Source organism: Haliaeetus albicilla, chromosome 1, assembly GCF_947461875.1.
Source record: "Haliaeetus albicilla chromosome 1, bHalAlb1.1, whole genome shotgun sequence".
In the NCBI taxonomy this organism is placed as follows: domain Eukaryota; kingdom Metazoa; phylum Chordata; class Aves; order Accipitriformes; family Accipitridae; genus Haliaeetus; species Haliaeetus albicilla.
In genome coordinates, this window is record NC_091483.1 from 11,308,167 (window position 1) to 11,321,574 (window position 13,408).

The 13,408-nt window shown below is 38.7% G+C and overlaps 1 long non-coding RNA gene across 1 annotated transcript; it reads right to left on the reverse strand.

The window, feature by feature from the left end:
* Window positions 1-2,648: 2,648 nt before the first annotated feature.
* On the reverse strand, window positions 2,649-7,415 carry LOC138684720 (uncharacterized). The gene is made up of 3 exons (XR_011323972.1): window positions 7,080-7,415; window positions 5,866-5,957; window positions 2,649-5,027 (listed from the first exon to the last, which is right to left on the reverse strand). It is a non-coding gene; the product is annotated as an uncharacterized lncRNA (long non-coding RNA).
* Window positions 7,416-13,408: the final 5,993 nt, after the last annotated feature.

Genomic DNA, 13,408 nt, shown 5'->3' on the forward strand with positions numbered 1-13,408 from the left:
TTGGGCAACAGCTTGAGGTAAAAGTGCTCATATTCCCTAAATTTATTCATTTAAGGAACTTAAGTGATATTACATGAGTAGTATTATCACAAAAATCCAAAACAAAACAAAACAAAAAACCCAGAAGTTTCAAAACTGAACATGACTATTTATAGCCACCCACAGAATTAACCAAAAATTCCCAATATCAGTGAATATTCTGTTCCCCCCCCAAAAAAACCCCACAAACTAACAAACAAACAAAACAGGTAGCATTTCTTCACATGACTTTGACCACAGAAAGAAAGAACAATAGCCAGGTACATCATTTATCATGGGGGATGGGGGTTCCAGCTTTGTTTTCATTCTGTTCCAGGCATTAAACCAGTTAGAAAGACTATTAGTATTGATGTGAATGTGTACCTTACCTCATGTTACATGTTTCTGAAAACTCAGTGAGGGACTAGCTCCGGGCAAACTGACAACATCCTACCTCACATTGTGACTAACAAAAAGAGTACCTTTTTTTGTTTCCTCTGTCAATGTATTTCACCACATGCAAATCAGCAGAAACCAGCTATTATTTAGTCAGTCAAAGAAGAACTTACAATTTCTGATGGCCTTTACTTGTACATCCTTTTTTTTCTTTCTTTCTTTCCTTCTGTCTCTTCTAATCAGCTTCTATGTCTTGTGCAAATCAAACAGTACTCAGCAGAAAGGGCTAATAACAATTAGGTGGGCTTGGCTTTCAGGCAGCCCAGGTGTTTTAAATCATCCTCTATTTCCTAGAGAGTCATCTACAAGGTTTGCAACTAATGACTTTCCTCTCTGGTTATTGCTTGGTAGGAATCCAACCCAATCCCACCCTGAACAATTGAAGACCTTCTGGGTAAGCAAAAGACTGCTAAATGTCAGCTTTTAGGTTTGAATGGACAGGGAAGTACAGCAATCAACTCCCCCAAACAGCTAGTGCATTGGATTTTTGTGTGTAACACTTTCACTTAGCAAGAGTATAACTTTCTGTTTTCTGGTGGAACTAGTCTTCCAAAGTGGTTACTACATAGTAAATCTTAGGTACTTGTTATCTGCCCCTGAACAGACTGATCTCCTGCTGCTTTTGTTCACAACAATTTGGTTAACAGTGTTTTATTTTTATTTTTTTAATGTCAAATGAAAAGCTAGAGCGTACCTCGTGAAATGGTTTAGATGAGCAGTCTGGAGATGCCTAGCAGGTAAACCATTCAGGCAAATCAAGGCTTTTTTGTCATTAACAATACTACCTTTCTGGCGTTTCAGGGCCGCTTTTGTAAGGTAATAGTTTTTCCTCCATCCCTATTCATCCTATAATTCTTAATCTGTGAGGTACATATGACAGGCATAAATCATAAGTAACATAATCTTTGTTTTGATAAAATCAATGTTAGAAAAAAATTATTTCTCGCATCCAACTAGAAGTCGTCATTTTCCCGTTTTACTCTCTAATTGTAACTGTGTGTAAACTGAATACAGATTGCTTACAGAGGATGCTTAGCAACAGTGCTGCAATTATCTTTGTCAAAATTCTGGCAAGTTTAGATATTTTATCCAAAAATTATGTGTGCAGAAAGCAAGTGCAGCCTGAGGAACATTTGTAGTACATTGACATAGATTTTTGGTTTAGTTTCCAGTAGCCCAGTAGTTCAAGGATTTCAAAAGTACAGCGTAATTTAGCATTGTAAAAGCTCTATGTTATCCTCTGCTGTCATTAGTAAAATCAATCCCAATTTAGGTAGCAAAATATGTTTAAACAGGTGTAATTCCATCCTGAATGCAGAAATCTAGGCCATATATTTCATGCTGTTGCTAAACATGGCTGGCACCTGAACACTAATAAGGTGCTAATTAAGAACTGCCATTTTAAGTCTATCATGCTTTTGCACGTGAACTCACCATATGCTCTAGATCAGATTTCCTACTGTGGAGAAACTGAGATGGCTCAAGCTGATGATGTGCTATAAACCATTGCCTTTCAGTATCTTTTCCTGTAAAAATGCCTTTCCTCCTGTAACCGTAAGCGTAGGCATTTGATAAGATTACCATATGTTTCTGCATCTTTTTTCAGTGTATCTGCTCAAGAAACCTGCTTTGGAAAATTATGGTATGGTGCTAGAGAACCGTCCAGGATTAATACCATGAGCTGGGGACCTGTCAGCTTGCTGGAGCACAAGTATTTATGTTCTTCCTAGTAATCCCTAGTAATGACACAGATCAGACCAGACAGTGTTGTAGAAGAAAAAATATGTTTGGTCCCAGGCTAAACCTGAAGTAAATAACAGAAGCCAGCCTCCTCCATAGGCACTGCCCCCATCTAGTTGCTGTTGTTTGATAACACCAGTGCAGTCAGTGACTGTGAAAAAGATACGTTAATTTCTACTGTTATAGAGAAGAGATGCACAAGGGTGTAAAATATTCAGTTAAAACACCAGTCAAAAATCACGTCTGTTTCTGATGTCTGTTTTTTAAATATCCTTCTGAAGCAATGGACATAAAAGTCATACCTTATTTGATACACTGCTATCGACTAAAATTTTAAAGAGTGTTCTTATAGCCCTTATTGATAAGGGGCTATTGATCAAGCTATATTTGAATGAAACATAATTATATATAAATGATATGTAATGCAAACCAAATTAAGTCTCATGTCAGGCAGGAAGAATGAAGTTTTATTCTGTGATTGTTCCTCAAAACAAGTGAAACTTCCGTTTCTGTCAGTAACCTTTCATATACGTATGAGTATTTTTATCATTAGCTTTCTAATTATTTCTATAAATAAAAGCTCAACTACATGACGCAACATCAGCTTTGTATTTACTTTTTGAGACTCATGTATTACATCACAACTGATGTTCCAGGAGTTGCAATGGAAGAATTGTACCCTGTTTCCAAGAGCTGCTCATGCGAATGCATTCCTGAGACATTTAAAAGGGTCTATTTATTAATATTAGAGTTTCGCAGCAAAATTAATTACATATTCAAACAATGCTGTTGTCTGTGGTAACACATTTAGATTGATTTAAAATTATACTTCAGTGCCACTTTCTTTTCATGTCCAGACATCAAAGGTAGAAGAAATGCCTTATACTGCAGATAAGCCACGCTGTCCCATGTGGCTTGCACCTGTGGCTTTGTAGTCCTACATTTAATCACAGTATATAGGAGCAGTCTTTTTCATGTTGCAGTACACAGACAGTTTTCACACTACGTTTTTCAGTGTGCAGGTATTGTATGCAGAGCTGAAAATGAGAAGACAGTTTTAATCTGTAAACAAAACAAAACCCACAAAGTTCAGTTTGACAGTCAATTCCGTGACAGTCAATATTTCAGCCTGTTGTTACAAAACTAAGCCATTACACTAAAGTTGTTGAAAACTGAATTCCTTTCGGATGTTTGCAAGGCAATAAAATGCATGTTCTGAATAACATCAACAAGACTGCATCTTGTGGGGGTAATTGAGATCTGACTTTACTTAGATTTGTTGATTTACTGTGAAAATTCAATGCTCAATATACATCAGGATTTTCCATTTCTTATATGTGTTGATGTGGCCTACTGGCAACATTACATTGTGTCACAAAAAATATAGTCTTGGTCCTGCAACTCTTAGCCATGTGCATTGTCCCTAGGCATAGTTCCACATGGGTCCATTAGGAGAAAAAAAGAAAAAAATATTTACAGGGGTAAGGAACGCAAGGTCAGACCCCTAGGAAACATTTAAGATCTTCTAAGAGTATCTGAAATTCAGCCTGCCCTTCTTACTTGTCAACAGCTTGATGTTCGGTATCTAGACAAGATTTTAGTCTGCCACGTTTGGAAAGAGGAGACTAGATCTGCGTATTTGTGATACCGAGGGAAAATCTAGATTTATGCCTTGTAGGAGGTACTAGGTATTTGACGCCTGCATCCCAGCAATTTAAGAAAGGTAGCATTAGCCACAGGGGCTCACAGGCTGCACTCCAGCAGAGGTGAAGCTGATACAGCACTGCAGGACAGACAAGACGCAGGACTATAACTTAACTGTTTATGCAACACTGTCATCCTCAACCGATCGCTGCTCTAGCTGAGGGCGGGAGTGTCAGTTTGCTATCAAGCCCACAGGCGGAAAAGCATGTAATTGCATTGGCCCCAAAGCAACCCGGCTGAGAGACGGTGACTTAAAAAGTCATAATATCCCTCACGGACTCTCCATGGTGCCGGACAGGAATGAGATGACATATATCTGCACCTGGGGTGATATATGAGCCAAGAAACATCAATGTCATTATGCCATCAGGTATGCTGGTGAATTATGCTTCTGCTCATTCTTCATCTTCATCCATCTCTTACCACTTGTCTGCACAAAATGGGTTCTTATTCGTTCCCCGGAGCTCACTCATCCCTGTGTACAGAAAGCTATAATAACTCCTGAGCTTGAAAGAAGAACAGAGTGACCTAATCCTCCCCACACTTTTAACCTGAGATGCAGAAAAGGTCTTATTTTGCACATAGCAAGGCACAGCCATTCGTTAATGACGAGCAATGCACGTTTCTCTCCTACCCTTTCCTCAAAAGCAGCTTATGTGTTTCTCCATGTTCTTAACTAAGAAATAATTGCCACGCAAGAGAAAATGTTGAAAAATACAGTCTCAGAAGAGCTTTCAGAAATGCTGATCTACAAGAGGTAGTAAGTTTAACTTTCACTATGTTGTACAGAAATGATGAGAAAGATTTTAACTTAGAGTTGTGAAAATTAATATTAAGTTCCTTCTGTATAAACTAACAGGAGAAATGATAGTATGGAACTTAAAGATTAATAGGGGTCTAATTTCTGAATCAGTATTGCAAATTCTGATAGCAGAGCCAGCTCCTTCTTTCTCCAAAAAAACCACTAATCAGCAAACCAATAGCACCATTAGATGCAACAAAGCATGTCCAAGATTTGTCTGGCTGGTTTACTTAGATCTCTTCTTGTTTGCCAGGAGACACACAACTTCACCACAGCATGAAACACCATCACCTTTTAAGAGAAAAACCTGAAATACGAAACAGATATTACTAATGGAGACCTAACAAGATGTCCAAGCCAATAGTATTTTACATGGTGTTTGAAAGTTAAAGAGTGCAATAAGAGCACATGGCATAGAAGAAAAGTGGAAGACAATCCTAAGAGCATTCGTTAAGTGTTTATAGGCCCCTGAAAAGGCATAGGCACTCTGTCTGGGGAAGCGAGCGAAGTATAAAAACTCAAAAATTCAGGGTAGCTCCACTGATCTTTTAATCTCTTCATCCCTCTATGAAAACAAAACTAAACCAGAAAATACCGATCTTTGGCCTGCTGTGCTTCTCTCGGGGCCACACTGCTGGTGTTTGCTGATCAGCAGCCCAAAATGCAGACCTGAGAGAGCAGCCCTGATGATGCTGGGAGGTCGCCTGTCCCTAAAAGCCCCCAAAGTGGGAAGCCCACTGGTCTGCGCTTGTGTCGCTCCGGCCCAGAAAAGCATCCTCCTCTCAGCTCACAGAAATATCTCTCAGCAGCTGACAAATTTGTGCTAGCAGACCAAAATAACTCTGCAGGGGAAGTTTACAAGCACTTGCTGGTATGTATAAATAAAAGTTGCTCTTTCCAAATTTACCCAGGGTATGCACCTTTCACATATCCTTGGGCCCACCCGTAACTGCAGTTTTCCAAAACACTGCAGTGTAGAGCAGAGATTAAATTTAACTGTGTTAGAAAAACGCCTGGAGTGGGCATAAGAAAAGAGTGGTGATTTTTTGCATAAGACACGGGACAAGGTCTGCGAAGGGCAAGGGCTGGCTCAGCAGCAGACAGTTTGCAACCTCGTGCAAAGTGTTTGCACCTCAAGTCCTCACCTTTGTAAAGCAGTTCTGTCAGGTCTGTCTGCCTGTCTGTCTCTCCATCTTGCTGTTCAGATTGCAGCTTCCTCAGACCAATTTCTCGCATGCTGTATGTAAAAAGACGCAATCTGCAGTTAATATGCAATATCTGATGGAACTAGATATTTATTGTAGTGAGTTAAAATGAGACTATGATTTTCTTCTGTGTAAACAGGATCACAAGAGTACCTCCTGATTTGGGTCTACTCATTTAATTCCTGTGAACCAGACTCACTTTGACCCATCTGTGTCATGAACATTCCTGTCTGGATAAACTTCAACTTTATTTGGAGAAACCTAAATCTTTATTTTACTTTTTCAAGAAAATAACCTAATTTGAGGTCTTACATAGCTTACATTGGCCATGGAAACAAAACATCAGGAAATTAGTATTTTGGATGATGGAAAAACTCTCAGAGAGAATTTAATGTGATAGGGGAATGAGAAAAGCAGAAAAACTATCAAAGTTCTATTATACTGGAGATGCAATTCAGGTAGCATATTGAGGGAAGTGAGGGCAAAAAGATAGTAGAAACATTACACTTTGAAAACCTCATAGGCTGAAACGCAAAGCGCTTGCTTTCATTTGGGGTTAAAATTCACCCAAGTGTCTAAAGCAAACATGGGCAAAAATTGCCTTCATCCCCACCCACCAAAGTATTTTGTATTGCAGAACAGTCCCTGAGCAGGTCTGCAGGGGAGGAAAGGGGAAGGCGTAGGAGCAGCCAGGTCTGACCTTTCATTCCTTTTGCCCAAGAACCCCGTGGCTCTTCCCTCTCTTGTTACCGCTACGCATTTCTGCTGCTGCCAGGAGGAGCGGCATTGTTGTTCTCCGCAGTTAGTCAGTTATTTATGGAACACGACTTTCTTCCTAATTTATAGCAGTTTCTCACAGAATACCTGGCTAGCAACCTGCTTATTCTTGCTCACATCCTTTTTTTTTTAATAGTCTCTTGCAATAAACGTAAACAGACAAACACTATAATTTTTAATATCAATTTAGAGATTTAATTCCAAGAAAAGTAAAAGATAAGGAGTGACAGCTTGGTGTTACTGAACTCAGGAGAAAACCTGCTTTCTTTTTCTTGAAGTTCACACAACCCAGGTCAGAAGAGATCAACTAGTCCGCGGGCATGTGGCTCATGGGACATTTAGTGTAGCTCATGAAAGCACAGTAAAAATGACCTTACCTAAGTATCTCCAAGTGTTAACACAGTCCCCCCTTGTGTCCTCCAGGCCCTTTCTGTCCTCCAGAAGCACAGTAGATGTGGTTTTAGTTTTAGTTGCGTCTCTGTGAAATATAAAAATGTCTAAAGTTTGAGAAGAGGCTTTACCCTTTGCACCAAGGGTTTTTTGTTAGATGAGGTGGTGTTTCAGCACGGACTTGGCCTTAGAACTCTTGCAGTCATCGGTAAAATCTTCCCCGAGTAGGTCCATTCATTTCTGTAGGGCCATTTATAAAACAAATTACTATGCATACAAGGTAATAAGGTAGCATTAATGACAACTGCTCCCTACAGATAAATAGTGCCTGAAGGCTAAGAAACCTGGTGGAAGCATTGCTCACTTGAATAAAGAACAAAGTTTGTATTTAAAGTGTGAACATTTTGTTTGTTTATTCAAGTAGTATTTGATCTAACCGTGACAACAATAAAACATTTTAATTCTATTTTTCCAGCACTCCAGAGCCACGGTTTGCAAAAAGAAAAATGACTTATTGTTTTAGCAGTCATCCCTATTTCCCTTTTCTTGTGATGTCTGGTTAGTACCCATGGATCACTGCTGAGTGAATCTTACAAGAGATGCAAGTGAATAATCCCTCATTCATTATCAGTTTCTAGGTAAATAGTTTCTTTACCTGTTGCTTTTTTTAAACAGTCAACATAATTCTCATGGAGTCTTGGAGAATAATGACTTAGCACCAGCAAAGCATGTTCTGTGTTACAATACAATAAGCCGTTCATATCACTGCTTCAAATCCAATTTTTAAAAAGAAACAAAACTTTGCATGCCACAGAATCAACGGGAAAATGGTAAGTGTTCAGTCATTAAAACTTCATTTGGTATTCATTGTAACAGCGTTAATCATAATATATTCATTTGGCATTCATGTGGCTGTCACATGTAAGAGTTCAATTATAATGCACACTAGCTAATGAGCATATAAAGTGTTACTGAATCAACATTACTGTGCAACGTTTTTTTATTTGCATTATTCATATGCTTCAGGTTTAAAAATCTACCACCAACAAGCTGTTAAAAAGCAGCAATGTATTATAAAAGACACATTTTGGAGCCCTTGCTTTTGAAATCTGTTCAACTGTCTGTCTAAGCAAGGGCTTATGTAGCCTTTGTCACTGTAGTATCCAAGTACCTGGAGAGTTGCCCGTGGTTTTCACACATGCCTAAAACCATACTGTTAAAATGCGGTCCTATTATTTTCAACATGGGCAGTACTGCACAACATATGAGTCCAGATGGATTAAGGCAATTAACGTCCCATCATTTCAGTGGGAACATCTAAACGCTTTTGAGGAGCTAAGTGCTGGTCTTCAGAGGAGGGAGTGCCTCCTTGTGATCAACACGCTGGGTATCACAGAGGCTGAATGAGACTTGCAAAGGTAAAGCATCCACAATGGTTAAGGGCTCTGTCAAGTGGTGAAGCATACTGGGAACTTCCACTTCTAGGAAAAAGTTTAGCAGGGTCTTGGACCCTGAGGGATAAATGAGAGGAAAAGGCTGAGAAAACGATAAGAAATCCCTTTGTAAAAAAGTTGTCTTTGGGAACTCCTGTCTTCCTACCCAGCTCAAGCTGGAGTTGTATTGCACCACCTCCCATCACCACAGGCAAGCAACAGACCCCCCAAAAATAAAAAATTAATTGTTCTCAGGAAACCACAGAGTAAGCAGGCAATCAAGATCATTTAAAAAGATTAAACAAATGTGGCAGGGAAAGTTTGCTTGTTTATCCAAGGCTGATTTTCACGTCAAGGGCCCCTGACCTGCAAATGCTCGTGCTCAGGAGCAGCGTTTGTGTCCACGCAGGGCCAGGAGCTCAAGTACCTGACTCAAGCTTTAAGTGAGGCACAGACTTTAATTTATGAATGCAAATTGTTTCAAGTTATCTTTCTAGTTTCGAAGAAGCTCAGGCTGCACAGAAATCACTGTAATTTTGGAGATCTGCAAATACAAACCAGAGAATGGACGGAACAGTACCTTTGAAAGGAAAAAAAAAATGAAGCGCACATGTGCTTTTCCACTATCCTTTAAAATATCACTGCTTTCTGGGCACCTGCCGCTTTCCACCTACTTTGTGTGCATTGCTTTATACAAGATCTCCAACTCATAATTTTTTTACTTTGCTTTTTTCAAGGTACATTCAGTTACCCTCATTCTTTTTACTTGCATCCTACATACCTTCTTCCTACAGTGTTCCTTTGTCACTTTTAATTCCTACGTTTTGAAAAGAAGAAAACTGGATTCACACTCATCTTTCCTTGGTGAGACGAGAAGGGGAGTAGCCTTAGTTTACAGAATAATTCCTTTTTCAGGTAACTTTCCAACTCTGTTGTTCACAGTGAGCTTTTAATGTGGATCCACTGAAAGTCCCCATTTCAGAATTCGTGCAGAAATTCTCAAAAGTCAGCAAATTCTCAGCAACGATATCAAGTATTTCAAAGCATATTGTGCGTTTCCTTAAATCCTTTTAATACATCCACCCTTTCCACTAAACTCTGCAGCACTAAATTGTTTGAAGTTAGCAGAACAAGATTTTCCTCCAGGTACTTAAACAGCCTAAATAGTCTAGAATTAAGTCTACATAAGCAACTACTCCACATAATTAGATCATTTTCTTGTTGTCTGAGCTGAAAACTGTTAAAACAATGTAAAATTAATAAAAGCTTGTAATTGACTACAAGTGTGATTTTGTAACTGCCTCAAATGTAGTAACTTAAAATGGATGCAAGAAACATTACTTCATTTATATCAGACAGGGTTTTTTTCTCCATCACAGTTACCATGCTCCCAGCTGTGTTTGCTTAAGCATTGAAACTTATTTGGGCCTAGTAACTAGCTAAATGACAGTATTTCTTGTTTGTTAGACTTTAGAAGCAGCATAATGAGAAGAGGAAATCTTTATCAGGCAGAATTATCGAAGCCTTGCCTTCTTCAAGGTAATACAAATATTTGCATGCAATTGAAGAGAATGAAAACAGAGAAAGGCATGCAAACAGAGATTAAAAAATGAGACTATAAATACGATACAGTAGTAAGAGAGAGAGATACAGAAAGTTAGAGGGCTAAGACATCTTGTTTTCAAAATGAGAGTCCCACATCAAGGGAGAGTCAAAACTGCATCTACGATATCTCTTTTCAATCTCTAATATATACAGCACATCTATTGCAATTTTAAAATAAGGATCGGATAGAAAAATTGCCAATATAAGAGGCTGCTTTGGGTGTATTTTAAAGTAATTTGAAGCTAGGTTTTTTTACCACTTAAAATCCCCTGCAAAATTATCAGCATACAAAACCTGAGATCCCTCTGAATTCCTGCTGTCTGGCGAGGTGATGAGACTCGAGAAAGCTGGAACTGCCAAAGCAGAAGTACTGCTGCTTTTTCTTGGGGACCCCAAAGCTGTTTCCATACAGCAGCTGAAATATTGATCACAAATTAGATATACCAGGTGAATATCACCTGTAATGTGCAAATGTAGGTGGTGGGCTTTAAATGAAAGAATCTTTACTGTGTCTACTAAATCTCTTGCTTTTTTCTAAATATACTGCTTTCTTGGAAAACATTTCCCTTTTCACATCAGTGATTCTATCGCCAGGTTCTGTCTGCTAATCAGCTGTAATTAAATTTTTGGGAAAATACTCAGCTTCTTAAATTCTCTGCTCAGCAGACATGCATTTGTTTCTGGGTTTTTCTAAAAATTAGAAAAGTGTTTTAAGGTACTGAACAAGAATGCAAATATAGCTGTTAGCATTTTAAAATGTTTTCTTCTAATCACATAACTGCAAAAGTGTCCATATAACAAAATGCTACTCCCAAGTCAGCAGTCACACCTGTGATCTGCATGACTATTCTATTACTTACGGATTGTTATTTGCTCTAAATGCAACTCTTTTCTTATGATGTTATCAATTACCGCTTTTTGTACCTTCAGTGCTTTTAGTACCTTCAGTGCTTTTAGTATAGGATAAATGATTCATTTGGTAAGCGTTAAATACAGGAAAGTAAAGCTGGGTCATAATATCCTATGCTGATGGTTCATGCTAGAAAAGCGTATGCAGCACGTGATATAAGCTTCAGCGCAGCAGGGGTTTAGGCTTTATCGACAAGCCTGAAAACATTATCTCATAAATTCTTTGCACAGAATTCCCTAGTAATCAAGGAGTTTGAGCATCCTATGTATTTTTTTAAATGAAATATGCATATTGCCAATTGAAAATAATGAATGTTATGATTGGGAGAAATGTATCACTTGTATGTACTTCAAGCCTCCAGCCAAACCCTTTCATTAAAGAAGATTCATTTCAGGCTAAATATAAAAGAAGTTGGAGTCTCTTTTAGGTAGAATTCTCCATTTTGTGCTTTCTGATAGCAGTAAAAACTACATTGCCATTTGCCTGAACATAAAATATGTTTAAACAGAACATAAATGCACAGTGAAGTCCACCTCAGATCACAGCAACTCTATTTAAGGATGTAGAACGATAGAAGCAGGGCTTTAAAGTATTATGTCCATGCTGACCGTTTGATTATATGATTTTACAGAGTCCAAGTCTGCAAAGAGGCAAGGGCCTAGCACCTGGCCCAGCTCTCATCTGACTCCCCAGCGGATCCAAGGCAAGGTGACACGCCAACACTCTTAGAACAGCCCTGGCTAACCCACCTTGAGTCCCCTGAAACCCCATAGCGCGTGAAACCCCAAACCCCTTTAACAACAAACGCCTTTTCCGTGTCTGCCCATGGCTGACATCACTACAAGATGTGCCAGCATAAGGACAGTCAGATGCTGAGCATTCACAACTACACCCAGGACCTCTCTGTCCACCCTGCAGATGAGAGTAGTCTGAGTCCTCTGCTAAGCGGCAGCAGAAGCTCACCTTTTGTTCTTTTCTGTATTTCTGAGCTCTCCCAAAACTGATGATTGATCTTGGGTCCGTGTTCAATTAGTTTGGATTATAGGAGATAATTTCATCTGCCAAGTATTGACCTGTGCAATATAGGCATGTACATTCAAACTAGTTGGCCGGATACCCTTTACAGTCAATGGAAATAAGTAAGCTTAATTCATCTTACACTAAATTAGGACATCTAAATCACTGCTGCCAAATCACCAAACAGCTCCGAGGACAGTGACGCAAAGAACACGTTTAATTTTCTAATAAGCTTTGCTATTTACCTGTTCTCAACATAAATTGCTATGTCTTTTTCCTTGTAACATTATTCTTCGTTCACTAATACATTATCCCCTTATGTCTTTATTCTCTGTCCATTATAGGAATCTTTCAATAATAATAAGATTCTTCAGATGATATAGTAAAAAATGAACACTGCCAATGTCCACTCTCATTTTCATTAAATGATCTATGCCTTTTTATAGATCTTATTCTTCATATGTCCTTTGTGTAATGGTGAGCAACAGCTTTCTTAACTTCTCATGCAATACAGCTTTCATTTATATTGTATTCATTCAAATTTTCCTTGTCTATAGGGAACATGCTACATCCATATAATACATTTCAGGGGTCTATTGCTTCTGCATAGAGAATCAGGATAAAGGACTGGAAAAGATAGTTATAATCAAGATAAAGGACTAGAAAAGAAGAACTTACTGTACACACTTGAACAGCTCTTTGAGAGTCTGTTTGCCTCCATAGACTGGAATCACTCTTGGAGAGATCTGGGTTCATCTGACAGCTAAGTACATTCAATTTCCTATAAAATTGGGATAATTGTACTGCCTTCCTTCTTTACGTGAGGACAATAATGTTTTACTCAACTTCAAATGTGCTCTATCAGCTGAAAAACATAAGCTTAAAACTCCAACCCTCTGGTTCCAAGGAGAGGGCGAAATTGTACTTCAGAAGGCAATAATATTGCGAATCTCAAAACATTTGAAAGGTCTGTGAAGAAGGTACAAATGCAAGTCAAATTCTGCCGCGTTGTCTTTGTCCCAAGGAAAACAGATCTAAATTGCCAAGATTAACTGATGTAGAATAATTCTCTAATGATAAAAGTGTCCAAGACTGTCAGGAAGAACCTCCAAACAGGTGCTGCTGAGCATGAATTCACTACAAAAACAAGGGAACATATAGGACAATTCTGTCAGACTGCAACTCTAAGGTACGTAATGCCTGAAGCCAGTGTATTCAACCCATTTATTCACTGCTCTCTACTATGAAGTGAACTAATCAAGACTGGATGCGGTCAGTACCACGCAGTGGCAGAACCATCGCATTCGACTAAAACAATCTTTTGGAACTTTTCTGCATTCATATGTTATGT